The 27,250-nt window shown below is 46.3% G+C and overlaps 34 non-coding genes across 34 annotated transcripts; 6 read left to right on the top strand and 28 right to left on the bottom strand.

The window, feature by feature from the left end:
• Positions 1-360: 360 nt before the first annotated feature.
• LOC141348317 (small nucleolar RNA U3) lies at positions 361-576 on the bottom strand. The gene has a single exon (XR_012357477.1). It is a non-coding gene; the product is annotated as a small nucleolar RNA U3 (small nucleolar RNA).
• Positions 577-1,548: 972 nt separating this feature from the next.
• LOC141284462 (U4 spliceosomal RNA) lies at positions 1,549-1,689 on the bottom strand. Its single transcript, XR_012338427.1, has one exon. It is a non-coding gene; the product is annotated as a U4 spliceosomal RNA (small nuclear RNA).
• Positions 1,690-2,181: 492 nt separating this feature from the next.
• On the top strand, positions 2,182-2,263 carry trnas-gcu (transfer RNA serine (anticodon GCU)). Its single transcript has one exon. It is a non-coding gene; the product is annotated as a tRNA-Ser (tRNA).
• Positions 2,264-2,758: 495 nt separating this feature from the next.
• On the bottom strand, positions 2,759-2,898 carry LOC141285603 (U4 spliceosomal RNA). Its single transcript, XR_012338732.1, has one exon. It is a non-coding gene; the product is annotated as a U4 spliceosomal RNA (small nuclear RNA).
• Positions 2,899-3,484: 586 nt separating this feature from the next.
• trnan-guu (transfer RNA asparagine (anticodon GUU)) lies at positions 3,485-3,558 on the bottom strand. The gene has a single exon. It is a non-coding gene; the product is annotated as a tRNA-Asn (tRNA).
• A 191-nt stretch (positions 3,559-3,749) lies between these two features.
• Positions 3,750-3,822, bottom strand: trnak-cuu (transfer RNA lysine (anticodon CUU)). The gene has a single exon. It is a non-coding gene; the product is annotated as a tRNA-Lys (tRNA).
• A 1,314-nt stretch (positions 3,823-5,136) lies between these two features.
• LOC141348306 (small nucleolar RNA U3) lies at positions 5,137-5,352 on the bottom strand. Its single transcript, XR_012357476.1, has one exon. It is a non-coding gene; the product is annotated as a small nucleolar RNA U3 (small nucleolar RNA).
• Positions 5,353-6,324: 972 nt separating this feature from the next.
• On the bottom strand, positions 6,325-6,465 carry LOC141284242 (U4 spliceosomal RNA). The gene has a single exon (XR_012338388.1). It is a non-coding gene; the product is annotated as a U4 spliceosomal RNA (small nuclear RNA).
• A 492-nt stretch (positions 6,466-6,957) lies between these two features.
• On the top strand, positions 6,958-7,039 carry trnas-gcu (transfer RNA serine (anticodon GCU)). The gene has a single exon. It is a non-coding gene; the product is annotated as a tRNA-Ser (tRNA).
• Positions 7,040-7,534: 495 nt separating this feature from the next.
• On the bottom strand, positions 7,535-7,674 carry LOC141285591 (U4 spliceosomal RNA). Its single transcript, XR_012338721.1, has one exon. It is a non-coding gene; the product is annotated as a U4 spliceosomal RNA (small nuclear RNA).
• Positions 7,675-8,260: 586 nt separating this feature from the next.
• Positions 8,261-8,334, bottom strand: trnan-guu (transfer RNA asparagine (anticodon GUU)). The gene has a single exon. It is a non-coding gene; the product is annotated as a tRNA-Asn (tRNA).
• A 191-nt stretch (positions 8,335-8,525) lies between these two features.
• Positions 8,526-8,598, bottom strand: trnak-cuu (transfer RNA lysine (anticodon CUU)). The gene has a single exon. It is a non-coding gene; the product is annotated as a tRNA-Lys (tRNA).
• A 1,302-nt stretch (positions 8,599-9,900) lies between these two features.
• Positions 9,901-10,116, bottom strand: LOC141348295 (small nucleolar RNA U3). Its single transcript, XR_012357475.1, has one exon. It is a non-coding gene; the product is annotated as a small nucleolar RNA U3 (small nucleolar RNA).
• Positions 10,117-11,088: 972 nt separating this feature from the next.
• LOC141284455 (U4 spliceosomal RNA) lies at positions 11,089-11,229 on the bottom strand. The gene has a single exon (XR_012338426.1). It is a non-coding gene; the product is annotated as a U4 spliceosomal RNA (small nuclear RNA).
• Positions 11,230-11,721: 492 nt separating this feature from the next.
• Positions 11,722-11,803, top strand: trnas-gcu (transfer RNA serine (anticodon GCU)). Its single transcript has one exon. It is a non-coding gene; the product is annotated as a tRNA-Ser (tRNA).
• Positions 11,804-12,298: 495 nt separating this feature from the next.
• Positions 12,299-12,438, bottom strand: LOC141285580 (U4 spliceosomal RNA). The gene has a single exon (XR_012338710.1). It is a non-coding gene; the product is annotated as a U4 spliceosomal RNA (small nuclear RNA).
• A 586-nt stretch (positions 12,439-13,024) lies between these two features.
• trnan-guu (transfer RNA asparagine (anticodon GUU)) lies at positions 13,025-13,098 on the bottom strand. The gene has a single exon. It is a non-coding gene; the product is annotated as a tRNA-Asn (tRNA).
• Positions 13,099-13,289: 191 nt separating this feature from the next.
• trnak-cuu (transfer RNA lysine (anticodon CUU)) lies at positions 13,290-13,362 on the bottom strand. The gene has a single exon. It is a non-coding gene; the product is annotated as a tRNA-Lys (tRNA).
• A 1,313-nt stretch (positions 13,363-14,675) lies between these two features.
• LOC141348273 (small nucleolar RNA U3) lies at positions 14,676-14,891 on the bottom strand. The gene has a single exon (XR_012357473.1). It is a non-coding gene; the product is annotated as a small nucleolar RNA U3 (small nucleolar RNA).
• A 972-nt stretch (positions 14,892-15,863) lies between these two features.
• Positions 15,864-16,004, bottom strand: LOC141284234 (U4 spliceosomal RNA). Its single transcript, XR_012338387.1, has one exon. It is a non-coding gene; the product is annotated as a U4 spliceosomal RNA (small nuclear RNA).
• A 492-nt stretch (positions 16,005-16,496) lies between these two features.
• Positions 16,497-16,578, top strand: trnas-gcu (transfer RNA serine (anticodon GCU)). Its single transcript has one exon. It is a non-coding gene; the product is annotated as a tRNA-Ser (tRNA).
• A 495-nt stretch (positions 16,579-17,073) lies between these two features.
• LOC141285569 (U4 spliceosomal RNA) lies at positions 17,074-17,213 on the bottom strand. Its single transcript, XR_012338699.1, has one exon. It is a non-coding gene; the product is annotated as a U4 spliceosomal RNA (small nuclear RNA).
• Positions 17,214-17,799: 586 nt separating this feature from the next.
• trnan-guu (transfer RNA asparagine (anticodon GUU)) lies at positions 17,800-17,873 on the bottom strand. The gene has a single exon. It is a non-coding gene; the product is annotated as a tRNA-Asn (tRNA).
• A 191-nt stretch (positions 17,874-18,064) lies between these two features.
• On the bottom strand, positions 18,065-18,137 carry trnak-cuu (transfer RNA lysine (anticodon CUU)). Its single transcript has one exon. It is a non-coding gene; the product is annotated as a tRNA-Lys (tRNA).
• Positions 18,138-19,448: 1,311 nt separating this feature from the next.
• Positions 19,449-19,664, bottom strand: LOC141348262 (small nucleolar RNA U3). The gene has a single exon (XR_012357472.1). It is a non-coding gene; the product is annotated as a small nucleolar RNA U3 (small nucleolar RNA).
• Positions 19,665-20,636: 972 nt separating this feature from the next.
• Positions 20,637-20,777, bottom strand: LOC141284447 (U4 spliceosomal RNA). The gene has a single exon (XR_012338425.1). It is a non-coding gene; the product is annotated as a U4 spliceosomal RNA (small nuclear RNA).
• Positions 20,778-21,269: 492 nt separating this feature from the next.
• Positions 21,270-21,351, top strand: trnas-gcu (transfer RNA serine (anticodon GCU)). Its single transcript has one exon. It is a non-coding gene; the product is annotated as a tRNA-Ser (tRNA).
• A 495-nt stretch (positions 21,352-21,846) lies between these two features.
• Positions 21,847-21,986, bottom strand: LOC141285547 (U4 spliceosomal RNA). The gene has a single exon (XR_012338679.1). It is a non-coding gene; the product is annotated as a U4 spliceosomal RNA (small nuclear RNA).
• A 586-nt stretch (positions 21,987-22,572) lies between these two features.
• On the bottom strand, positions 22,573-22,646 carry trnan-guu (transfer RNA asparagine (anticodon GUU)). Its single transcript has one exon. It is a non-coding gene; the product is annotated as a tRNA-Asn (tRNA).
• A 191-nt stretch (positions 22,647-22,837) lies between these two features.
• trnak-cuu (transfer RNA lysine (anticodon CUU)) lies at positions 22,838-22,910 on the bottom strand. Its single transcript has one exon. It is a non-coding gene; the product is annotated as a tRNA-Lys (tRNA).
• Positions 22,911-24,213: 1,303 nt separating this feature from the next.
• LOC141348250 (small nucleolar RNA U3) lies at positions 24,214-24,429 on the bottom strand. Its single transcript, XR_012357471.1, has one exon. It is a non-coding gene; the product is annotated as a small nucleolar RNA U3 (small nucleolar RNA).
• Positions 24,430-25,401: 972 nt separating this feature from the next.
• On the bottom strand, positions 25,402-25,542 carry LOC141284440 (U4 spliceosomal RNA). The gene has a single exon (XR_012338424.1). It is a non-coding gene; the product is annotated as a U4 spliceosomal RNA (small nuclear RNA).
• A 492-nt stretch (positions 25,543-26,034) lies between these two features.
• On the top strand, positions 26,035-26,116 carry trnas-gcu (transfer RNA serine (anticodon GCU)). The gene has a single exon. It is a non-coding gene; the product is annotated as a tRNA-Ser (tRNA).
• Positions 26,117-26,611: 495 nt separating this feature from the next.
• Positions 26,612-26,751, bottom strand: LOC141285536 (U4 spliceosomal RNA). The gene has a single exon (XR_012338668.1). It is a non-coding gene; the product is annotated as a U4 spliceosomal RNA (small nuclear RNA).
• Positions 26,752-27,250: the final 499 nt, after the last annotated feature.

Here is a 27,250-nt window from a genome sequence, read left to right as displayed (position 1 = left end):
CTAGGGACAAATCCTAGGGTTGTAAATGGTCCTGTAAAACCGTTTCTGGAGATTGTTTGCCCTTTCCTATGCCATATACCTTCTATGTAGACATCAAAGAACAAATTAAAATATTCTCTCAATGCATTTTATGGCAACTTTAAGTTGATAGAACCAGCTGACATCTTATCCTGACATTCTGAATCTCAAGGATGGTGACACCCACCACCAAAAATGTAAAAAAAAAAAAAAAAAAAGTAGTTTCATCAGATATACACCAATTATGAGCTAAACAATTAATTACAAACAGAATCATATCCGATGTTCAATCGATCGCAACTACTCACAAGATTTTTAATCTGATATTTACAATTTTCAAAGACCACTCTGATCATACTCTCTTCTTCTATGCTGCATAAACGCCACACAGAACGTTCATCAATGGTGTGGAACATATGAAATAAACAACTACTCCACACCCGATTCACGCTCAGTAAAGAGTATCAAAGCTCATCATCGTAGTTTGGGAGACACTACACTTTTGAAACACATTTCCTAGTTAAAAACTATAGAAATGATCCCTGAAAGTATAATCTTGACCTCCATTTTGCAAAACCAGCTTAGGCGACTTCTGACACTTTGAGTCTCAGAGATGGTGACAACCTAACAACAGAGATGAGAAAAGTTACATCTGAAACATCATTAGAGTCCTAAAAAATTTTTTGTAATTTTAGTCGGATGCAGTTTTCATCGGCCCCCAAATTACACAGGCGAAACTGAGGCTCTCGCGTTGTGCGAGACTGTCAACCCGTCCCGTGGGTAGGGCTTAAAGCAGGCTTAGAGATTTCTTCTGTCAGTTTTGACCCAATCTGTTTTTGGGAAGCGCAGTTTGACCCAGCAGTGCGGGCCAACAACATGTTCTGTTTTGCCGCGTGAAGGCGGTTCAATGCTTTGGACAGCGTATGGTTGAGTTGTGATTTTCCACCAATTTGGGGCACCTTTCTTATGGAAATCAAGGATGATTTCAAGGGAAATGGCAAACTGGTGTAGCGTTTGGCTAATAAGCTAAAGCTACAAAGGATGTACCGGTGCCCCGTCGTCCGAGCAGAATCCACATTCGGCCGTAATCGGAGGTTACTACTAACGTTCGATTGTGTCTCATAGGGAGTTTGGCGCAGGGCCTCAGTGGAAAACAGGCCCTCGGCGGCTGAAAGAAAAGACGAAGAATGCATCCACATGCACATGAATCAGGAGTGTTAAATAAAGAAACCCCGCAAGATGACGAGGTGGTCCAGTGGTTAAGGCGGTGGAAGGCTAATACATTGTGCTCGACACGCATTGGAAGCTATAGCGCCACTGAGAGCCCACCGGACCAGACAGGACCAACCTGTTTACGATGGGTAACGGTGATCTGTAATTGCGCTGCAGTTTAACGATACCTGTCTTGAGAACATATTGACAAAACAACAAGCCTTCTGGCTCTGGCGCTCTATCATCAGTAGACAGCTTTTTGGCGAGGAAAAAAAAACCTAAACGAAACAAGGCTATATTTCTCAACAAAACTCTAAGCCTCCAGAGAGGCTAGCAAAAATTGCCAAAGCTAACTGTATTTCAAGTCATCCTGGCGGGGTATTGGGTAAAGTTTTCAACCAGCAATGATCGCGCCTCGGATAAACCTCATAGGCTACAATATTGCCTCTGCTAAAGAATGCCAGCGACGGTCGTGACCTTTTCGTGCACCTACGTGGATGTGAACCGACAAGGTGGCAGCAAGCTTTAAACATGACGCACAAACAGTCTCCTGGCACGGGTTGCTGCACCGTGTTTCCACGGAACAGATTAGAGGTGTGTAAAAGACGGCTCATTCACTATTCCCTCTGTGCTCAAAACAGCCTGCTGAAAGCACGGCAGCAGCAGCTGAAAAGGTCCGCAGCATGGCCTGTCTCGGTCAGCAAGGGGACGGGGTGGCCGAGTGGTTAAAGCGATGGACTGCTAATCCATTGTGCTCTGTGCAATGGTTGGAATCCCATTCTTGTCGTTCGGTTCCTTCAGCACTGGACCTTAATCCAGGTCCTGGGGACCCCATGCTAAACTTTTTGTGTGTCCTCCTTATCTAACACACTCAGTTCAGTTCTTAGAGTTCTCTACTAATGAAATGATGATCTGAATCAGGAGTGCTAAATAAAACATGCCACGTAAAATGACGAGGTGGCCGAGTGGTTAAGGCGATGGACTGCTAATCCATTGTGCTCTGCACGCGTGGGTTCGAATCCCATCCTCGTCGTTCGGCTCCGTTAGCAGTAGTCCTGGGGACCCCACTCTGCACTTTTTGAGTGTCCTCCTTATCTGACACACTCAGTTCAGTTCACTGAGTGCTCTACTAATGAGCTGATGGTCTGAATCGGGAGTGTTAAATAAAAGGACCACGGAAAGTGACGAGGTGGTCGAGTGGTTAAGGCGATGCAAGGCTAATCCGTTGTGCTGGGCACACCTTGGTTTGTGTGGGTTTGAATCCCATCCTCTTCATTTGATGATTTAGCACCACTGAGAGCCCACCGGAACAGACAGGCCCAACCTGTTTACGATGGGTAGCGGTGAGCTGTAATTGTGCTGTACTTTAATGATACCTGCAGCGAAGTCTTGAGAGCATATTGACAAAACAACAAATCTTCTGGCTCCGGCACGCTATGATCTGTAGACACCTCTTTGACGAGGACCAACAACCAGCCACTCCAACAAAAGGAAACAAAACGAAGCAAAACTGTCTTTTTCAAGAAGCGTCCAGAGAGACCGGCAAAAACTGTCGAAGCTGACTGTATTTCAAATCATCCCGATGGGATATCGGGGAAAGTTTTCAACCAGCAATGATCACACCTCAGATAAACCACACAAGCTACAACACTGCCTCTGCGATAGAATACCGGTGACGGTCGTGACCTTTTCGTGCACCTACGTGGATGTGAACCGACAAGGTGGTAGCAAGCTGGATGAGCCCCAGAGACAGATCATCAGTGAAGACCTCTTCACCTAGACGGCCATCGACGCAAGACTGTGAAAACCAGATCCTCTCCAATCTGACACTGTGGCAACATGGAACTTTTGCATCTACATTAATATTAGTCTGTTTCTTCTTATTCTGAGGTCACCGTAGCCGCCAGATCCATTCTGTATTCCGATCAGATGGTCACTGCAGTCCCCCGGATCCAGTCCGTACCAAGAGCAGATGGTGGATCAGCACCTTCAGCCGAATGTCAGCGGATACCATGTCAACTAGATGAGCCCTAGAGACAAATCATCAGTAAAGAATGAATCCACATGCCACAGCAAACTCGAGCTGGTGAAAATGTTCATCAAACACCCGCCGCTGACTTCTTTTAAAACAAGCCAGCTTATTGAAGGTGCACAGGATAAACGCCCTGAGAAAGCTGTGCCTCGCAACCCTAAGAACGGCATAGGCGTTAGTGGACACCTGACGCGCGTGCGTGCAAAACACCGGCATTTCACACGTCCCTGGGTGGGCTCGAACCACCAACCTTTCGGTTAACAGCCGAACGCGCTAACCGATTGCGCCACAGAGACAGCCGTTGTGTGTCTGCTGCCGCCGGATCACGGTTGTAAAAGCAAGGGTTAGGGTTAGGGATTAGAATCGCACGTACTAACAGGCTGTTTTGAAAGATGTTTCCGGAGCTCGCAAAATCCACTTAGCCTGTGCGGCGAATGGGCACGCTGGAGCCCGCCACCCTGTTGGGAAGAAAGAGAGCCAACAGAGGTGCCCAACGTGGGGCTCGAACCCACGACCCTGAGATTAAGAGTCTCATGCTCTACCGACTGAGCTAGCCGGGCTGGTTGTGGCTTCCTTCACCGGGTCGGAGGCAGTTTTCATCGGCTCCCAAATGACACAGGCGAAACGGAGGCTCTCGCGTTGTGCGAGACTGTCGAGCCGTCCCGTGGGTAGGGCTTAGAGCAGGCTTAGAGTTTTCTTCTGTCAGTTTTGACCCAATGTGTTTTTGGGAAGCGCAGTTTGACCCAGCAGTGCAGGCCAACAACATGTTCTGTCTTGCCGCGTGAAGGCGGTTCAATGCTTTGGACAGCGTATGGTTGAGATGTGATTTTCCACCAATTTGGGGCACCTTTCTTATGGAAATCAAGGATAAATCTATATAAGGATAAGGATAAATCTTCTATTTTTCGGTGGTCTTTTGAGAACACTAGATTTATATGTCAATTCCAACATAACACCGACTGTTACGCAACAGTCCCGGGATCGTTAATAGTTACGCCTCCAACATTTGCATCGCCCAATCATCGGTAACGTCAGTACATCAGTAAAACAAGGCAAGCCACTGAAGGGACACGGTTAGCTTAATGCTAGCACTAGCCTGTTACATTGCAGTACAAAAGATATCACTTACCACATAAACAGAGAGATGACTGTGCTGATGATGGTGAATGATGGAGAAATAACTGCGCTGATGATGGCGAATGATTTACAGATCCAGAGTATCACCGAGAAGCAGCTGAACTTGTGTGGTAAGAAGAGCTCCCTCTGCATTATAACTTTACACAGAGCACATGGATCACAGTAATGAGACTAAAATGTCTGCGATTCAAAACGGCAGATTCAACAAACCACATATTAAAAGCGGCTAGAGCTCCTAATTAAATATATATTTTTTATCAATGTGCCAGCTATAGAGATGAGCAGCTCTGTGAAACAGCCAATTGGAGAAGAGCTCATTAATATTCATGAAGCTTCCAAAAAAGGCAATAACAGAGCATTTCATTCTAGGGACAAATCCTAGGGTTGTAAATGGTCCTGTAAAACCGTTTCTGGAGATTGTTTGCCCTTTCCTATGCCATATACCTTCTATGTGGATATCAAAGAACAAATTAAAATATTCTCTCAATGCATTTTATGGCAACTTTAAGTTGATAGAACCAGCTGACATCTTATCCTGACATTCTGAATCTCAAGGATGGTGACACCCACCACCAAAAATGTAAAAAAAAAAAAAAAAAAAAAAAAAAAAAAAGTAGTTTCATCAGATATACACCAATTATGAGCTAAACAATTAATTACAAACAGAATCATATCCGATGTTCAATCGATCGCAACTACTCACAAGATTTTTAATCTGATATTTACAATTTTCAAAGACCACTCTGATCATACTCTCTTCTTCTATGCTGCATAAACGCCACACAGAACGTTCATCAATGGTGTGGAACATATGAAATAAACAACTACTCCACACCCGATTCACGCTCAGTAAAGAGTATCAAAGCTCATCATCGTAGTTTGGGAGACACTACACTTTTGAAACACATTTCCTAGTTAAAAACTATAGAAATGATCCCTGAAAGTATAATCTTGACCTCCATTTTGCAAAACCAGCTTAGGCGACTTCTGACACTTTGAGTCTCAGAGATGGTGACAACCTAACAACAGAGATGAGAAAAGTTACATCTGAAACATCATTAGAGTCCTAAAAAATTTTTTGTAATTTTAGTCGGATGCAGTTTTCATCGGCCCCCAAATTACACAGGCGAAACTGAGGCTCTCGCGTTGTGCGAGACTGTCAACCCGTCCCGTGGGTAGGGCTTAAAGCAGGCTTAGAGATTTCTTCTGTCAGTTTTGACCCAATCTGTTTTTGGGAAGCGCAGTTTGACCCAGCAGTGCGGGCCAACAACATGTTCTGTTTTGCCGCGTGAAGGCGGTTCAATGCTTTGGACAGCGTATGGTTGAGTTGTGATTTTCCACCAATTTGGGGCACCTTTCTTATGGAAATCAAGGATGATTTCAAGGGAAAAGGCAAACTGGTGTAGCGTTTGGCTAATAAGCTAAAGCTACAAAGGATGTACCGGTGCCCCGTCGTCCGAGCAGAATCCACATTCGGCCGTAATCGGAGGTTACTACTAACGTTCGATTGTGTCTCATAGGGAGTTTGGCGCAGGGCCTCAGTGGAAAACAGGCCCTCGGCGGCTGAAAGAAAAGACGAAGAATGCATCCACATGCACATGAATCAGGAGTGTTAAATAAAGAAACCCCGCAAGATGACGAGGTGGTCCAGTGGTTAAGGCGGTGGAAGGCTAATACATTGTGCTCGACACGCATTGGAAGCTTTAGCGCCACTGAGAGCCCACCGGACCAGACAGGACCAACCTGTTTACGATGGGTAACGGTGATCTGTAATTGCGCTGCAGTTTAACGATACCTGTCTTGAGAACATATTGACAAAACAACAAGCCTTCTGGCTCTGGCGCTCTATCATCAGTAGACAGCTTTTTGGCGAGGAAAAAAAAACCTAAACGAAACAAGGCTATATTTCTCAACAAAACTCTAAGCCTCCAGAGAGGCTAGCAAAAATTGCCAAAGCTAACTGTATTTCAAGTCATCCTGGCGGGGTATTGGGTAAAGTTTTCAACCAGCAATGATCGCGCCTCGGATAAACCTCATAGGCTACAATATTGCCTCTGCGAAAGAATGCCAGCGACGGTCGTGACCTTTTCGTGCACCTACGTGGATGTGAACCGACAAGGTGGCAGCAAGCTTTAAACATGACGCACAAACAGTCTCCTGGCACGGGTTGCTGCACCGTGTTTCCACGGAACAGATTAGAGGTGTGTAAAAGACGGCTCATTCACTATTCCCTCTGTGCTCAAAACAGCCTGCTGAAAGCACGGCAGCAGCAGCTGAAAAGGTCCGCAGCATGGCCTGTCTCGGTCAGCAAGGGGACGGGGTGGCCGAGTGGTTAAAGCGATGGACTGCTAATCCATTGTGCTCTGTGCAATGGTTGGAATCCCATTCTTGTCGTTCGGTTCCTTCAGCACTGGACCTTAATCCAGGTCCTGGGGACCCCATGCTAAACTTTTTGTGTGTCCTCCTTATCTAACACACTCAGTTCAGTTCTTAGAGTTCTCTACTAATGAACTGATGATCTGAATCAGGAGTGCTAAATAAAAAATGCCACGTAAAATGACGAGGTGGCCGAGTGGTTAAGGCGATGGACTGCTAATCCATTGTGCTCTGCACGCGTGGGTTCGAATCCCATCCTCGTCGTTCGGCTCCGTTAGCAGTAGTCCTGGGGACCCCACTCTGCACTTTTTGAGTGTCCTCCTTATCTGACACACTCAGTTCAGTTCACTGAGTGCTCTACTAATGAGCTGATGGTCTGAATCGGGAGTGTTAAATAAAAGGACCACGGAAAGTGACGAGGTGGTCGAGTGGTTAAGGCGATGCAAGGCTAATCCGTTGTGCTGGGCACACCTTGGTTTGTGTGGGTTTGAATCCCATCCTCTTCATTTGATGATTTAGCACCACTGAGAGCCCACCGGAACAGACAGGCCCAACCTGTTTACGATGGGTAGCGGTGAGCTGTAATTGTGCTGTACTTTAATGATACCTGCAGCGAAGTCTTGAGAGCATATTGACAAAACAACAAATCTTCTGGCTCCGGCACGCTATGATCTGTAGACACCTCTTTGACGAGGACCAACAACCAGCCACTCCAACAAAAGGAAACAAAACGAAGCAAAACTGTCTTTTTCAAGAAGCGTCCAGAGAGACCGGCAAAAACTGTCGAAGCTGACTGTATTTCAAATCATCCCGATGGGATATCGGGGAAAGTTTTCAACCAGCAATGATCACACCTCAGATAAACCACACAAGCTACAACACTGCCTCTGCGATAGAATACCGGTGACGGTCGTGACCTTTTCGTGCACCTACGTGGATGTGAACCGACAAGGTGGTAGCAAGCTGGATGAGCCCCAGAGACAGATCATCAGTGAAGACCTCTTCACCTAGACGGCCATCGACGCAAGACTGTGAAAACCAGATCCTCTCCAATCTGACACTGTGGCAACATGGAACTTTTGCATCTACATTAATATTAGTCTGTTTCTTCTTATTCTGAGGTCACCGTAGCCGCCAGATCCATTCTGTATTCCGATCAGATGGTCACTGCAGTCCCCCGGATCCAGTCCGTACCAAGAGCAGATGGTGGATCAGCACCTTCAGCCGAATGTCAGCGGATACCATGTCAACTAGATGAGCCCTAGAGACAAATCATCAGTAAAGAATGAATCCACATGCCACAGCAAACTCGAGCTGGTGAAAATGTTCATCAAACACCCGCCGCTGACTTCTTTTAAAACAAGCCAGCTTATTGAAGGTGCACAGGATAAACGCCCTGAGAAAGCTGTGCCTCGCAACCCTAAGAACGGCATAGGCGTTAGTGGACACCTGACGCGCGTGCGTGCAAAACACCGGCATTTCACACGTCCCTGGGTGGGCTCGAACCACCAACCTTTCGGTTAACAGCCGAACGCGCTAACCGATTGCGCCACAGAGACAGCCGTTGTGTGTCTGCTGCCGCCGGATCACGGTTGTAAAAGCAAGGGTTAGGGTTAGGGATAAGAATCGCACGTACTAACAGGCTGTTTTGAAAGATGTTTCCGGAGCTCGCAAAATCCACTTAGCCTGTGCGGCGAATGGGCACGCTGGAGCCCGCCACCCTGTTGGGAAGAAAGAGAGCCAACAGAGGCGCCCAACGTGGGGCTCGAACCCACGACCCTGAGATTAAGAGTCTCATGCTCTACCGACTGAGCTAGCCGGGCTGGTTGTGGCTTCCTTCACCGGGTCGGAGGCAGTTTTCATCGGCTCCCAAATGACACAGGCGAAACGGAGGCTCTCGCGTTGTGCGAGACTGTCGAGCCGTCCCGTGGGTAGGGCTTAGAGCAGGCTTAGAGTTTTCTTCTGTCAGTTTTGACCCAATGTGTTTTTGGGAAGCGCAGTTTGACCCAGCAGTGCAGGCCAACAACATGTTCTGTCTTGCCGCGTGAAGGCGGTTCAATGCTTTGGACAGCGTATGGTTGAGATGTGATTTTCCACCAATTTGGGGCACCTTTCTTATGGAAATCAAGGATAAATCTATATAAGGATAAGGATAAATCTTCTATTTTTCGGTGGTCTTTTGAGAACACTAGATTTATATGTCAATTCCAACATAACACCGACTGTTACGCAACAGTCCCGGGATCGTTAATAGTTACGCCTCCAACATTTGCATCGCCCAATCATCGGTAACGTCAGTACATCAGTAAAACAAGGCAAGCCACTGAAGGGACACGGTTAGCTTAATGCTAGCACTAGCCTGTTACATTGCAGTACAAAAGATATCACTTACCACATAAACAGAGAGATGACTGTGCTGATGATGGTGAATGATGGAGAAATAACTGCGCTGATGATGGCGAATGATTTACAGATCCAGAGTATCACCGAGAAGCAGCTGAACTTGTGTGGTAAGAAGAGCTCCCTCTGCATTATAACTTTACACAGAGCACATGGATCACAGTAATGAGACTAAAATGTCTGCGATTCAAAACGGCAGATTCAACAAACCACATATTAAAAGCGGCTAGAGCTCCAAATTAAATATATATTTTTTATCAATGTGCCAGCTATAGAGATGAGCAGCTCTGTGAAACAGCCAATTGGAGCAGAGCTCATTAATATTCATGAAGCTTCCAAAAAAGGCAATAACAGAGCATTTCATTCTAGGGACAAATCCTAGGGTTGTAAATGGTCCTGTAAAACCGTTTCTGGAGATTGTTTGCCCTTTCCTATGCCATATACCTTCTATGTAGACATCAAAGAACAAATTAAAATATTCTCTCAATGCATTTTATGGCAACTTTAAGTTGATAGAACCAGCTGACATCTTATCCTGACATTCTGAATCTCAAGGATGGTGACACCCACCACCAAAAATGTAAAAAAAAAAAAAAAAAAAGTAGTTTCATCAGATATACACCAATTATGAGCTAAACAATTAATTACAAACAGAATCATATCCGATGTTCAATCGATCGCAACTACTCACAAGATTTTTAATCTGATATTTACAATTTTCAAAGACCACTCTGATCATACTCTCTTCTTCTATGCTGCATAAACGCCACACAGAACGTTCATCAATGGTGTGGAACATATGAAATAAACAACTACTCCACACCCGATTCACGCTCAGTAAAGAGTATCAAAGCTCATCATCGTAGTTTGGGAGACACTACACTTTTGAAACACATTTCCTAGTTAAAAACTATAGAAATGATCCCTGAAAGTATAATCTTGACCTCCATTTTGCAAAACCAGCTTAGGCGACTTCTGACACTTTGAGTCTCAGAGATGGTGACAACCTAACAACAGAGATGAGAAAAGTTACATCTGAAACATCATTAGAGTCCTAAAAAAATTTTTGTAATTTTAGTCGGATGCAGTTTTCATCGGCCCCCAAATTACACAGGCGAAACTGAGGCTCTCGCGTTGTGCGAGACTGTCAACCCGTCCCGTGGGTAGGGCTTAAAGCAGGCTTAGAGATTTCTTCTGTCAGTTTTGACCCAATCTGTTTTTGGGAAGCGCAGTTTGACCCAGCAGTGCGGGCCAACAACATGTTCTGTTTTGCCGCGTGAAGGCGGTTCAATGCTTTGGACAGCGTATGGTTGAGTTGTGATTTTCCACCAATTTGGGGCACCTTTCTTATGGAAATCAAGGATGATTTCAAGGGAAATGGCAAACTGGTGTAGCGTTTGGCTAATAAGCTAAAGCTACAAAGGATGTACCGGTGCCCCGTCGTCCGAGCAGAATCCACATTCGGCCGTAATCGGAGGTTACTACTAACGTTCGATTGTGTCTCATAGGGAGTTTGGCGCAGGGCCTCAGTGGAAAACAGGCCCTCGGCGGCTGAAAGAAAAGACGAAGAATGCATCCACATGCACATGAATCAGGAGTGTTAAATAAAGAAACCCCGCAAGATGACGAGGTGGTCCAGTGGTTAAGGCGGTGGAAGGCTAATACATTGTGCTCGACACGCATTGGAAGCTATAGCGCCACTGAGAGCCCACCGGACCAGACAGGACCAACCTGTTTACGATGGGTAACGGTGATCTGTAATTGCGCTGCAGTTTAACGATACCTGTCTTGAGAACATATTGACAAAACAACAAGCCTTCTGGCTCTGGCGCTCTATCATCAGTAGACAGCTTTTTGGCGAGGAAAAAAAAACCTAAACGAAACAAGGCTATATTTCTCAACAAAACTCTAAGCCTCCAGAGAGGCTAGCAAAAATTGCCAAAGCTAACTGTATTTCAAGTCATCCTGGCGGGGTATTGGGTAAAGTTTTCAACCAGCAATGATCGCGCCTCGGATAAACCTCATAGGCTACAATATTGCCTCTGCTAAAGAATGCCAGCGACGGTCGTGACCTTTTCGTGCACCTACGTGGATGTGAACCGACAAGGTGGCAGCAAGCTTTAAACATGACGCACAAACAGTCTCCTGGCACGGGTTGCTGCACCGTGTTTCCACGGAACAGATTAGAGGTGTGTAAAAGACGGCTCATTCACTATTCCCTCTGTGCTCAAAACAGCCTGCTGAAAGCACGGCAGCAGCAGCTGAAAAGGTCCGCAGCATGGCCTGTCTCGGTCAGCAAGGGGACGGGGTGGCCGAGTGGTTAAAGCGATGGACTGCTAATCCATTGTGCTCTGTGCAATGGTTGGAATCCCATTCTTGTCGTTCGGTTCCTTCAGCACTGGACCTTAATCCAGGTCCTGGGGACCCCATGCTAAACTTTTTGTGTGTCCTCCTTATCTAACACACTCAGTTCAGTTCTTAGAGTTCTCTACTAATGAAATGATGATCTGAATCAGGAGTGCTAAATAAAACATGCCACGTAAAATGACGAGGTGGCCGAGTGGTTAAGGCGATGGACTGCTAATCCATTGTGCTCTGCACGCGTGGGTTCGAATCCCATCCTCGTCGTTCGGCTCCGTTAGCAGTAGTCCTGGGGACCCCACTCTGCACTTTTTGAGTGTCCTCCTTATCTGACACACTCAGTTCAGTTCACTGAGTGCTCTACTAATGAGCTGATGGTCTGAATCGGGAGTGTTAAATAAAAGGACCACGGAAAGTGACGAGGTGGTCGAGTGGTTAAGGCGATGCAAGGCTAATCCGTTGTGCTGGGCACACCTTGGTTTGTGTGGGTTTGAATCCCATCCTCTTCATTTGATGATTTAGCACCACTGAGAGCCCACCGGAACAGACAGGCCCAACCTGTTTACGATGGGTAGCGGTGAGCTGTAATTGTGCTGTACTTTAATGATACCTGCAGCGAAGTCTTGAGAGCATATTGACAAAACAACAAATCTTCTGGCTCCGGCACGCTATGATCTGTAGACACCTCTTTGACGAGGACCAACAACCAGCCACTCCAACAAAAGGAAACAAAACGAAGCAAAACTGTCTTTTTCAAGAAGCGTCCAGAGAGACCGGCAAAAACTGTCGAAGCTGACTGTATTTCAAATCATCCCGATGGGATATCGGGGAAAGTTTTCAACCAGCAATGATCACACCTCAGATAAACCACACAAGCTACAACACTGCCTCTGCGATAGAATACCGGTGACGGTCGTGACCTTTTCGTGCACCTACGTGGATGTGAACCGACAAGGTGGTAGCAAGCTGGATGAGCCCCAGAGACAGATCATCAGTGAAGACCTCTTCACCTAGACGGCCATCGACGCAAGACTGTGAAAACCAGATCCTCTCCAATCTGACACTGTGGCAACATGGAACTTTTGCATCTACATTAATATTAGTCTGTTTCTTCTTATTCTGAGGTCACCGTAGCCGCCAGATCCATTCTGTATTCCGATCAGATGGTCACTGCAGTCCCCCGGATCCAGTCCGTACCAAGAGCAGATGGTGGATCAGCACCTTCAGCCGAATGTCAGCGGATACCATGTCAACTAGATGAGCCCTAGAGACAAATCATCAGTAAAGAATGAATCCACATGCCACAGCAAACTCGAGCTGGTGAAAATGTTCATCAAACACCCGCCGCTGACTTCTTTTAAAACAAGCCAGCTTATTGAAGGTGCACAGGATAAACGCCCTGAGAAAGCTGTGCCTCGCAACCCTAAGAACGGCATAGGCGTTAGTGGACACCTGACGCGCGTGCGTGCAAAACACCGGCATTTCACACGTCCCTGGGTGGGCTCGAACCACCAACCTTTCGGTTAACAGCCGAACGCGCTAACCGATTGCGCCACAGAGACAGCCGTTGTGTGTCTGCTGCCGCCGGATCACGGTTGTAAAAGCAAGGGTTAGGGTTAGGGATTAGAATCGCACGTACTAACAGGCTGTTTTGAAAGATGTTTCCGGAGCTCGCAAAATCCACTTAGCCTGTGCGGCGAATGGGCACGCTGGAGCCCGCCACCCTGTTGGGAAGAAAGAGAGCCAACAGAGGTGCCCAACGTGGGGCTCGAACCCACGACCCTGAGATTAAGAGTCTCATGCTCTACCGACTGAGCTAGCCGGGCTGGTTGTGGCTTCCTTCACCGGGTCGGAGGCAGTTTTCATCGGCTCCCAAATGACACAGGCGAAACGGAGGCTCTCGCGTTGTGCGAGACTGTCGAGCCGTCCCGTGGGTAGGGCTTAGAGCAGGCTTAGAGTTTTCTTCTGTCAGTTTTGACCCAATGTGTTTTTGGGAAGCGCAGTTTGACCCAGCAGTGCAGGCCAACAACATGTTCTGTCTTGCCGCGTGAAGGCGGTTCAATGCTTTGGACAGCGTATGGTTGAGATGTGATTTTCCACCAATTTGGGGCACCTTTCTTATGGAAATCAAGGATAAATCTATATAAGGATAAGGATAAATCTTCTATTTTTCGGTGGTCTTTTGAGAACACTAGATTTATATGTCAATTCCAACATAACACCGACTGTTACGCAACAGTCCCGGGATCGTTAATAGTTACGCCTCCAACATTTGCATCGCCCAATCATCGGTAACGTCAGTACATCAGTAAAACAAGGCAAGCCACTGAAGGGACACGGTTAGCTTAATGCTAGCACTAGCCTGTTACATTGCAGTACAAAAGATATCACTTACCACATAAACAGAGAGATGACTGTGCTGATGATGGTGAATGATGGAGAAATAACTGCGCTGATGATGGCGAATGATTTACAGATCCAGAGTATCACCGAGAAGCAGCTGAACTTGTGTGGTAAGAAGAGCTCCCTCTGCATTATAACTTTACACAGAGCACATGGATCACAGTAATGAGACTAAAATGTCTGCGATTCAAAACGGCAGATTCAACAAACCACATATTAAAAGCGGCTAGAGCTCCTAATTAAATATATATTTTTTATCAATGTGCCAGCTATAGAGATGAGCAGCTCTGTGAAACAGCCAATTGGAGAAGAGCTCATTAATATTCATGAAGCTTCCAAAAAAGGCAATAACAGAGCATTTCATTCTAGGGACAAATCCTAGGGTTGTAAATGGTCCTGTAAAACCGTTTCTGGAGATTGTTTGCCCTTTCCTATGCCATATACCTTCTATGTGGATATCAAAGAACAAATTAAAATATTCTCTCAATGCATTTTATGGCAACTTTAAGTTGATAGAACCAGCTGACATCTTATCCTGACATTCTGAATCTCAAGGATGGTGACACCCACCACCAAAAATGTAAAAAAAAAAAAAAAAAAAAAAAAAAAAAAGTAGTTTCATCAGATATACACCAATTATGAGCTAAACAATTAATTACAAACAGAATCATATCCGATGTTCAATCGATCGCAACTACTCACAAGATTTTTAATCTGATATTTACAATTTTCAAAGACCACTCTGATCATACTCTCTTCTTCTATGCTGCATAAACGCCACACAGAACGTTCATCAATGGTGTGGAACATATGAAATAAACAACTACTCCACACCCGATTCACGCTCAGTAAAGAGTATCAAAGCTCATCATCGTAGTTTGGGAGACACTACACTTTTGAAACACATTTCCTAGTTAAAAACTATAGAAATGATCCCTGAAAGTATAATCTTGACCTCCATTTTGCAAAACCAGCTTAGGCGACTTCTGACACTTTGAGTCTCAGAGATGGTGACAACCTAACAACAGAGATGAGAAAAGTTACATCTGAAACATCATTAGAGTCCTAAAAAATTTTTTGTAATTTTAGTCGGATGCAGTTTTCATCGGCCCCCAAATTACACAGGCGAAACTGAGGCTCTCGCGTTGTGCGAGACTGTCAACCCGTCCCGTGGGTAGGGCTTAAAGCAGGCTTAGAGATTTCTTCTGTCAGTTTTGACCCAATCTGTTTTTGGGAAGCGCAGTTTGACCCAGCAGTGCGGGCCAACAACATGTTCTGTTTTGCCGCGTGAAGGCGGTTCAATGCTTTGGACAGCGTATGGTTGAGTTGTGATTTTCCACCAATTTGGGGCACCTTTCTTATGGAAATCAAGGATGATTTCAAGGGAAAAGGCAAACTGGTGTAGCGTTTGGCTAATAAGCTAAAGCTACAAAGGATGTACCGGTGCCCCGTCGTCCGAGCAGAATCCACATTCGGCCGTAATCGGAGGTTACTACTAACGTTCGATTGTGTCTCATAGGGAGTTTGGCGCAGGGCCTCAGTGGAAAACAGGCCCTCGGCGGCTGAAAGAAAAGACGAAGAATGCATCCACATGCACATGAATCAGGAGTGTTAAATAAAGAAACCCCGCAAGATGACGAGGTGGTCCAGTGGTTAAGGCGGTGGAAGGCTAATACATTGTGCTCGACACGCATTGGAAGCTTTAGCGCCACTGAGAGCCCACCGGACCAGACAGGACCAACCTGTTTACGATGGGTAACGGTGATCTGTAATTGCGCTGCAGTTTAACGATACCTGTCTTGAGAACATATTGACAAAACAACAAGCCTTCTGGCTCTGGCGCTCTATCATCAGTAGACAGCTTTTTGGCGAGGAAAAAAAAACCTAAACGAAACAAGGCTATATTTCTCAACAAAACTCTAAGCCTCCAGAGAGGCTAGCAAAAATTGCCAAAGCTAACTGTATTTCAAGTCATCCTGGCGGGGTATTGGGTAAAGTTTTCAACCAGCAATGATCGCGCCTCGGATAAACCTCATAGGCTACAATATTGCCTCTGCGAAAGAATGCCAGCGACGGTCGTGACCTTTTCGTGCACCTACGTGGATGTGAACCGACAAGGTGGCAGCAAGCTTTAAACATGACGCACAAACAGTCTCCTGGCACGGGTTGCTGCACCGTGTTTCCACGGAACAGATTAGAGGTGTGTAAAAGACGGCTCATTCACTATTCCCTCTGTGCTCAAAACAGCCTGCTGAAAGCACGGCAGCAGCAGCTGAAAAGGTCCGCAGCATGGCCTGTCTCGGTCAGCAAGGGGACGGGGTGGCCGAGTGGTTAAAGCGATGGACTGCTAATCCATTGTGCTCTGTGCAATGGTTGGAATCCCATTCTTGTCGTTCGGTTCCTTCAGCACTGGACCTTAATCCAGGTCCTGGGGACCCCATGCTAAACTTTTTGTGTGTCCTCCTTATCTAACACACTCAGTTCAGTTCTTAGAGTTCTCTACTAATGAACTGATGATCTGAATCAGGAGTGCTAAATAAAAAATGCCACGTAAAATGACGAGGTGGCCGAGTGGTTAAGGCGATGGACTGCTAATCCATTGTGCTCTGCACGCGTGGGTTCGAATCCCATCCTCGTCGTTTGGCTCCGTTAGCAGTAGTCCTGGGGACCCCACTCTGCACTTTTTGAGTGTCCTCCTTATCTGACACACTCAGTTCAGTTCACTGAGTGCTCTACTAATGAGCTGATGGTCTGAATCGGGAGTGTTAAATAAAAGGACCACGGAAAGTGACGAGGTGGTCGAGTGGTTAAGGCGATGCAAGGCTAATCCGTTGTGCTGGGCACACCTTGGTTTGTGTGGGTTTGAATCCCATCCTCTTCATTTGATGATTTAGCACCACTGAGAGCCCACCGGAACAGACAGGCCCAACTTGTTTACGATGGGTAGCGGTGAGCTGTAATTGTGCTGTACTTTAATGATACCTGCAGCGAAGTCTTGAGAGCATATTGACAAAACAACAAATCTTCTGGCTCCGGCACGCTATGATCTGTAGACACCTCTTTGACGAGGACCAACAACCAGCCACTCCAACAAAAGGAAACAAAACGAAGCAAAACTGTCTTTTTCAAGAAGCGTCCAGAGAGACCGGCAAAAACTGTCGAAGCTGACTGTATTTCAAATCATCCCGATGGGATATCGGGGAAAGTTTTCAACCAGCAATGATCACACCTCAGATAAACCACACAAGCTACAACACTGCCTCTGCGATAGAATACCGGTGACGGTCGTGACCTTTTCGTGCACCTACGTGGATGTGAACCGACAAGGTGGTAGCAAGCTGGATGAGCCCCAGAGACAGATCATCAGTGAAGACCTCTTCACCTAGACGGCCATCGACGCAAGACTGTGAAAACCAGATCCTCTCCAATCTGACACTGTGGCAACATGGAACTTTTGCATCTACATTAATATTAGTCTGTTTCTTCTTATTCTGAGGTCACCGTAGCCGCCAGATCCATTCTGTATTCCGATCAGATGGTCACTGCAGTCCCCCGGATCCAGTCCGTACCAAGAGCAGATGGTGGATCAGCACCTTCAGCCGAATGTCAGCGGATACCATGTCAACTAGATGAGCCCTAGAGACAAATCATCAGTAAAGAATGAATCCACATGCCACAGCAAACTCGAGCTGGTGAAAATGTTCATCAAACACCCGCCGCTGACTTCTTTTAAAACAAGCCAGCTTATTGAAGGTGCACAGGATAAACGCCCTGAGAAAGCTGTGCCTCGCAACCCTAAGAACGGCATAGGCGTTAGTGGACACCTGACGCGCGTGCGTGCAAAACACCGGCATTTCACACGTCCCTGGGTGGGCTCGAACCACCAACCTTTCGGTTAACAGCCGAACGCGCTAACCGATTGCGCCACAGAGACAGCCGTTGTGTGTCTGCTGCCGCCGGATCACGGTTGTAAAAGCAAGGGTTAGGGTTAGGGATTAGAATCGCACGTACTAACAGGCTGTTTTGAAAGATGTTTCCGGAGCTCGCAAAATCCACTTAGCCTGTGCGGCGAATGGGCACGCTGGAGCCCGCCACCCTGTTGGGAAGAAAGAGAGCCAACAGAGGTGCCCAACGTGGGGCTCGAACCCACGACCCTGAGATTAAGAGTCTCATGCTCTACCGACTGAGCTAGCCGGGCTGGTTGTGGCTTCCTTCACCGGGTCGGAGGCAGTTTTCATCGGCTCCCAAATGACACAGGCGAAACGGAGGCTCTCGCGTTGTGCGAGACTGTCGAGCCGTCCCGTGGGTAGGGCTTAGAGCAGGCTTAGAGTTTTCTTCTGTCAGTTTTGACCCAATGTGTTTTTGGGAAGCGCAGTTTGACCCAGCAGTGCAGGCCAACAACATGTTCTGTCTTGCCGCGTGAAGGCGGTTCAATGCTTTGGACAGCGTATGGTTGAGATGTGATTTTCTACCAATTTGGGGCACCTTTCTTATGGAAATCAAGGATAAATCTATATAAGGATAAGGATAAATCTTCTATTTTTCGGTGGTCTTTTGAGAACACTAGATTTATATGTCAATTCCAACATAACACCGACTGTTACGCAACAGTCCCGGGATCGTTAATAGTTACGCCTCCAACATTTGCATCGCCCAATCATCGGTAACGTCAGTACATCAGTAAAACAAGGCAAGCCACTGAAGGGACACGGTTAGCTTAATGCTAGCACTAGCCTGTTACATTGCAGTACAAAAGATATCACTTACCACATAAACAGAGAGATGACTGTGCTGATGATGGTGAATGATGGAGAAATAACTGCGCTGATGATGGCGAATGATTTACAGATCCAGAGTATCACCGAGAAGCAGCTGAACTTGTGTGGTAAGAAGAGCTCCCTCTGCATTATAACTTTACACAGAGCACATGGATCACAGTAATGAGACTAAAATGTCTGCGATTCAAAACGGCAGATTCAACAAACCACATATTAAAAGCGGCTAGAGCTCCTAATTAAATATATATTTTTTATCAATGTGCCAGCTATAGAGATGAGCAGCTCTGTGAAACAGCCAATTGGAGAAGAGCTCATTAATATTCATGAAGCTTCCAAAAAAGGCAATAACAGAGCATTTCATTCTAGGGACAAATCCTAGGGTTGTAAATGGTCCTGTAAAACCGTTTCTGGAGATTGTTTGCCCTTTCCTATGCCATATACCTTCTATGTGGATATCAAAGAACAAATTAAAATATTCTCTCAATGCATTTTATGGCAACTTTAAGTTGATAGAACCAGCTGACATCTTATCCTGACATTCTGAATCTCAAGGATGGTGACACCCACCACCAAAAATGTAAAAAAAAAAAAAAAAAAAAAAAAAAAAGTAGTTTCATCAGATATACACCAATTATGAGCTAAACAATTAATTACAAACAGAATCATATCCGATGTTCAATCGATCGCAACTACTCACAAGATTTTTAATCTGATATTTACAATTTTCAAAGACCACTCTGATCATACTCTCTTCTTCTATGCTGCATAAACGCCACACAGAACGTTCATCAATGGTGTGGAACATATGAAATAAACAACTACTCCACACCCGATTCACGCTCAGTAAAGAGTATCAAAGCTCATCATCGTAGTTTGGGAGACACTACACTTTTGAAACACATTTCCTAGTTAAAAACTATAGAAATGATCCCTGAAAGTATAATCTTGACCTCCATTTTGCAAAACCAGCTTAGGCGACTTCTGACACTTTGAGTCTCAGAGATGGTGACAACCTAACAACAGAGATGAGAAAAGTTACATCTGAAACATCATTAGAGTCCTAAAAAATTTTTTGTAATTTTAGTCGGATGCAGTTTTCATCGGCCCCCAAATTACACAGGCGAAACTGAGGCTCTCGCGTTGTGCGAGACTGTCAACCCGTCCCGTGGGTAGGGCTTAAAGCAGGCTTAGAGATTTCTTCTGTCAGTTTTGACCCAATCTGTTTTTGGGAAGCGCAGTTTGACCCAGCAGTGCGGGCCAACAACATGTTCTGTTTTGCCGCGTGAAGGCGGTTCAATGCTTTGGACAGCGTATGGTTGAGTTGTGATTTTCCACCAATTTGGGGCACCTTTCTTATGGAAATCAAGGATGATTTCAAGGGAAATGGCAAACTGGTGTAGCGTTTGGCTAATAAGCTAAAGCTACAAAGGATGTACCGGTGCCCCGTCGTCCGAGCAGAATCCACATTCGGCCGTAATCGGAGGTTACTACTAACGTTCGATTGTGTCTCATAGGGAGTTTGGCGCAGGGCCTCAGTGGAAAACAGGCCCTCGGCGGCTGAAAGAAAAGACGAAGAATGCATCCACATGCACATGAATCAGGAGTGTTAAATAAAGAAACCCCGCAAGATGACGAGGTGGTCCAGTGGTTAAGGCGGTGGAAGGCTAATACATTGTGCTCGACACGCATTGGAAGCTATAGCGCCACTGAGAGCCCACCGGACCAGACAGGACCAACCTGTTTACGATGGGTAACGGTGATCTGTAATTGCGCTGCAGTTTAACGATACCTGTCTTGAGAACATATTGACAAAACAACAAGCCTTCTGGCTCTGGCGCTCTATCATCAGTAGACAGCTTTTTGGCGAGGAAAAAAAAACCTAAACGAAACAAGGCTATATTTCTCAACAAAACTCTAAGCCTCCAGAGAGGCTAGCAAAAATTGCCAAAGCTAACTGTATTTCAAGTCATCCTGGCGGGGTATTGGGTAAAGTTTTCAACCAGCAATGATCGCGCCTCGGATAAACCTCATAGGCTACAATATTGCCTCTGCTAAAGAATGCCAGCGACGGTCGTGACCTTTTCGTGCACCTACGTGGATGTGAACCGACAAGGTGGCAGCAAGCTTTAAACATGACGCACAAACAGTCTCCTGGCACGGGTTGCTGCACCGTGTTTCCACGGAACAGATTAGAGGTGTGTAAAAGACGGCTCATTCACTATTCCCTCTGTGCTCAAAACAGCCTGCTGAAAGCACGGCAGCAGCAGCTGAAAAGGTCCGCAGCATGGCCTGTCTCGGTCAGCAAGGGGACGGGGTGGCCGAGTGGTTAAAGCGATGGACTGCTAATCCATTGTGCTCTGTGCAATGGTTGGAATCCCATTCTTGTCGTTCGGTTCCTTCAGCACTGGACCTTAATCCAGGTCCTGGGGACCCCATGCTAAACTTTTTGTGTGTCCTCCTTATCTAACACACTCAGTTCAGTTCTTAGAGTTCTCTACTAATGAAATGATGATCTGAATCAGGAGTGCTAAATAAAACATGCCACGTAAAATGACGAGGTGGCCGAGTGGTTAAGGCGATGGACTGCTAATCCATTGTGCTCTGCACGCGTGGGTTCGAATCCCATCCTCGTCGTTCGGCTCCGTTAGCAGTAGTCCTGGGGACCCCACTCTGCACTTTTTGAGTGTCCTCCTTATCTGACACACTCAGTTCAGTTCACTGAGTGCTCTACTAATGAGCTGATGGTCTGAATCGGGAGTGTTAAATAAAAGGACCACGGAAAGTGACGAGGTGGTCGAGTGGTTAAGGCGATGCAAGGCTAATCCGTTGTGCTGGGCACACCTTGGTTTGTGTGGGTTTGAATCCCATCCTCTTCATTTGATGATTTAGCACCACTGAGAGCCCACCGGAACAGACAGGCCCAACCTGTTTACGATGGGTAGCGGTGAGCTGTAATTGTGCTGTACTTTAATGATACCTGCAGCGAAGTCTTGAGAGCATATTGACAAAACAACAAATCTTCTGGCTCCGGCACGCTATGATCTGTAGACACCTCTTTGACGAGGACCAACAACCAGCCACTCCAACAAAAGGAAACAAAACGAAGCAAAACTGTCTTTTTCAAGAAGCGTCCAGAGAGACCGGCAAAAACTGTCGAAGCTGACTGTATTTCAAATCATCCCGATGGGATATCGGGGAAAGTTTTCAACCAGCAATGATCACACCTCAGATAAACCACACAAGCTACAACACTGCCTCTGCGATAGAATACCGGTGACGGTCGTGACCTTTTCGTGCACCTACGTGGATGTGAACCGACAAGGTGGTAGCAAGCTGGATGAGCCCCAGAGACAGATCATCAGTGAAGACCTCTTCACCTAGACGGCCATCGACGCAAGACTGTGAAAACCAGATCCTCTCCAATCTGACACTGTGGCAACATGGAACTTTTGCATCTACATTAATATTAGTCTGTTTCTTCTTATTCTGAGGTCACCGTAGCCGCCAGATCCATTCTGTATTCCGATCAGATGGTCACTGCAGTCCCCCGGATCCAGTCCGTACCAAGAGCAGATGGTGGATCAGCACCTTCAGCCGAATGTCAGCGGATACCATGTCAACTAGATGAGCCCTAGAGACAAATCATCAGTAAAGAATGAATCCACATGCCACAGCAAACTCGAGCTGGTGAAAATGTTCATCAAACACCCGCCGCTGACTTCTTTTAAAACAAGCCAGCTTATTGAAGGTGCACAGGATAAACGCCCTGAGAAAGCTGTGCCTCGCAACCCTAAGAACGGCATAGGCGTTAGTGGACACCTGACGCGCGTGCGTGCAAAACACCGGCATTTCACACGTCCCTGGGTGGGCTCGAACCACCAACCTTTCGGTTAACAGCCGAACGCGCTAACCGATTGCGCCACAGAGACAGCCGTTGTGTGTCTGCTGCCGCCGGATCACGGTTGTAAAAGCAAGGGTTAGGGTTAGGGATAAGAATCGCACGTACTAACAGGCTGTTTTGAAAGATGTTTCCGGAGCTCGCAAAATCCACTTAGCCTGTGCGGCGAATGGGCACGCTGGAGCCCGCCACCCTGTTGGGAAGAAAGAGAGCCAACAGAGGCGCCCAACGTGGGGCTCGAACCCACGACCCTGAGATTAAGAGTCTCATGCTCTACCGACTGAGCTAGCCGGGCTGGTTGTGGCTTCCTTCACCGGGTCGGAGGCAGTTTTCATCGGCTCCCAAATGACACAGGCGAAACGGAGGCTCTCGCGTTGTGCGAGACTGTCGAGCCGTCCCGTGGGTAGGGCTTAGAGCAGGCTTAGAGTTTTCTTCTGTCAGTTTTGACCCAATGTGTTTTTGGGAAGCGCAGTTTGACCCAGCAGTGCAGGCCAACAACATGTTCTGTCTTGCCGCGTGAAGGCGGTTCAATGCTTTGGACAGCGTATGGTTGAGATGTGATTTTCCACCAATTTGGGGCACCTTTCTTATGGAAATCAAGGATAAATCTATATAAGGATAAGGATAAATCTTCTATTTTTCGGTGGTCTTTTGAGAACACTAGATTTATATGTCAATTCCAACATAACACCGACTGTTACGCAACAGTCCCGGGATCGTTAATAGTTACGCCTCCAACATTTGCATCGCCCAATCATCGGTAACGTCAGTACATCAGTAAAACAAGGCAAGCCACTGAAGGGACACGGTTAGCTTAATGCTAGCACTAGCCTGTTACATTGCAGTACAAAAGATATCACTTACCACATAAACAGAGAGATGACTGTGCTGATGATGGTGAATGATGGAGAAATAACTGCGCTGATGATGGCGAATGATTTACAGATCCAGAGTATCACCGAGAAGCAGCTGAACTTGTGTGGTAAGAAGAGCTCCCTCTGCATTATAACTTTACACAGAGCACATGGATCACAGTAATGAGACTAAAATGTCTGCGATTCAAAACGGCAGATTCAACAAACCACATATTAAAAGCGGCTAGAGCTCCAAATTAAATATATATTTTTTATCAATGTGCCAGCTATAGAGATGAGCAGCTCTGTGAAACAGCCAATTGGAGCAGAGCTCATTAATATTCATGAAGCTTCCAAAAAAGGCAATAACAGAGCATTTCATTCTAGGGACAAATCCTAGGGTTGTAAATGGTCCTGTAAAACCGTTTCTGGAGATTGTTTGCCCTTTCCTATGCCATATACCTTCTATGTAGACATCAAAGAACAAATTAAAATATTCTCTCAATGCATTTTATGGCAACTTTAAGTTGATAGAACCAGCTGACATCTTATCCTGACATTCTGAATCTCAAGGATGGTGACACCCACCACCAAAAATGTAAAAAAAAAAAAAAAAAAAAGTAGTTTCATCAGATATACACCAATTATGAGCTAAACAATTAATTACAAACAGAATCATATCCGATGTTCAATCGATCGCAACTACTCACAAGATTTTTAATCTGATATTTACAATTTTCAAAGACCACTCTGATCATACTCTCTTCTTCTATGCTGCATAAACGCCACACAGAACGTTCATCAATGGTGTGGAACATATGAAATAAACAACTACTCCACACCCGATTCACGCTCAGTAAAGAGTATCAAAGCTCATCATCGTAGTTTGGGAGACACTACACTTTTGAAACACATTTCCTAGTTAAAAACTATAGAAATGATCCCTGAAAGTATAATCTTGACCTCCATTTTGCAAAACCAGCTTAGGCGACTTCTGACACTTTGAGTCTCAGAGATGGTGACAACCTAACAACAGAGATGAGAAAAGTTACATCTGAAACATCATTAGAGTCCTAAAAAATTTTTTGTAATTTTAGTCGGATGCAGTTTTCATCGGCCCCCAAATTACACAGGCGAAACTGAGGCTCTCGCGTTGTGCGAGACTGTCAACCCGTCCCGTGGGTAGGGCTTAAAGCAGGCTTAGAGATTTCTTCTGTCAGTTTTGACCCAATCTGTTTTTGGGAAGCGCAGTTTGACCCAGCAGTGCGGGCCAACAACATGTTCTGTTTTGCCGCGTGAAGGCGGTTCAATGCTTTGGACAGCGTATGGTTGAGTTGTGATTTTCCACCAATTTGGGGCACCTTTCTTATGGAAATCAAGGATGATTTCAAGGGAAATGGCAAACTGGTGTAGCGTTTGGCTAATAAGCTAAAGCTACAAAGGATGTACCGGTGCCCCGTCGTCCGAGCAGAATCCACATTCGGCCGTAATCGGAGGTTACTACTAACGTTCGATTGTGTCTCATAGGGAGTTTGGCGCAGGGCCTCAGTGGAAAACAGGCCCTCGGCGGCTGAAAGAAAAGACGAAGAATGCATCCACATGCACATGAATCAGGAGTGTTAAATAAAGAAACCCCGCAAGATGACGAGGTGGTCCAGTGGTTAAGGCGGTGGAAGGCTAATACATTGTGCTCGACACGCATTGGAAGCTATAGCGCCACTGAGAGCCCACCGGACCAGACAGGACCAACCTGTTTACGATGGGTAACGGTGATCTGTAATTGCGCTGCAGTTTAACGATACCTGTCTTGAGAACATATTGACAAAACAACAAGCCTTCTGGCTCTGGCGCTCTATCATCAGTAGACAGCTTTTTGGCGAGGAAAAAAAAACCTAAACGAAACAAGGCTATATTTCTCAACAAAACTCTAAGCCTCCAGAGAGGCTAGCAAAAATTGCCAAAGCTAACTGTATTTCAAGTCATCCTGGCGGGGTATTGGGTAAAGTTTTCAACCAGCAATGATCGCGCCTCGGATAAACCTCATAGGCTACAATATTGCCTCTGCTAAAGAATGCCAGCGACGGTCGTGACCTTTTCGTGCACCTACGTGGATGTGAACCGACAAGGTGGCAGCAAGCTTTAAACATGACGCACAAACAGTCTCCTGGCACGGGTTGCTGCACCGTGTTTCCACGGAACAGATTAGAGGTGTGTAAAAGACGGCTCATTCACTATTCCCTCTGTGCTCAAAACAGCCTGCTGAAAGCACGGCAGCAGCAGCTGAAAAGGTCCGCAGCATGGCCTGTCTCGGTCAGCAAGGGGACGGGGTGGCCGAGTGGTTAAAGCGATGGACTGCTAATCCATTGTGCTCTGTGCAATGGTTGGAATCCCATTCTTGTCGTTCGGTTCCTTCAGCACTGGACCTTAATCCAGGTCCTGGGGACCCCATGCTAAACTTTTTGTGTGTCCTCCTTATCTAACACACTCAGTTCAGTTCTTAGAGTTCTCTACTAATGAAATGATGATCTGAATCAGGAGTGCTAAATAAAACATGCCACGTAAAATGACGAGGTGGCCGAGTGGTTAAGGCGATGGACTGCTAATCCATTGTGCTCTGCACGCGTGGGTTCGAATCCCATCCTCGTCGTTCGGCTCCGTTAGCAGTAGTCCTGGGGACCCCACTCTGCACTTTTTGAGTGTCCTCCTTATCTGACACACTCAGTTCAGTTCACTGAGTGCTCTACTAATGAGCTGATGGTCTGAATCGGGAGTGTTAAATAAAAGGACCACGGAAAGTGACGAGGTGGTCGAGTGGTTAAGGCGATGCAAGGCTAATCCGTTGTGCTGGGCACACCTTGGTTTGTGTGGGTTTGAATCCCATCCTCTTCATTTGATGATTTAGCACCACTGAGAGCCCACCGGAACAGACAGGCCCAACCTGTTTACGATGGGTAGCGGTGAGCTGTAATTGTGCTGTACTTTAATGATACCTGCAGCGAAGTCTTGAGAGCATATTGACAAAACAACAAATCTTCTGGCTCCGGCACGCTATGATCTGTAGACACCTCTTTGACGAGGACCAACAACCAGCCACTCCAACAAAAGGAAACAAAACGAAGCAAAACTGTCTTTTTCAAGAAGCGTCCAGAGAGACCGGCAAAAACTGTCGAAGCTGACTGTATTTCAAATCATCCCGATGGGATATCGGGGAAAGTTTTCAACCAGCAATGATCACACCTCAGATAAACCACACAAGCTACAACACTGCCTCTGCGATAGAATACCGGTGACGGTCGTGACCTTTTCGTGCACCTACGTGGATGTGAACCGACAAGGTGGTAGCAAGCTGGATGAGCCCCAGAGACAGATCATCAGTGAAGACCTCTTCACCTAGACGGCCATCGACGCAAGACTGTGAAAACCAGATCCTCTCCAATCTGACACTGTGGCAACATGGAACTTTTGCATCTACATTAATATTAGTCTGTTTCTTCTTATTCTGAGGTCACCGTAGCCGCCAGATCCATTCTGTATTCCGATCAGATGGTCACTGCAGTCCCCCGGATCCAGTCCGTACCAAGAGCAGATGGTGGATCAGCACCTTCAGCCGAATGTCAGCGGATACCATGTCAACTAGATGAGCCCTAGAGACAAATCATCAGTAAAGAATGAATCCACATGCCACAGCAAACTCGAGCTGGTGAAAATGTTCATCAAACACCCGCCGCTGACTTCTTTTAAAACAAGCCAGCTTATTGAAGGTGCACAGGATAAACGCCCT

The sequence above is a fragment of the Garra rufa genome, chromosome 1 (assembly GCF_049309525.1).
Source record: "Garra rufa chromosome 1, GarRuf1.0, whole genome shotgun sequence".
In the NCBI taxonomy this organism is placed as follows: Eukaryota; Metazoa; Chordata; class Actinopteri; order Cypriniformes; family Cyprinidae; genus Garra; species Garra rufa.
This window is presented reverse-complemented; position numbering and strand designations above follow the sequence as displayed.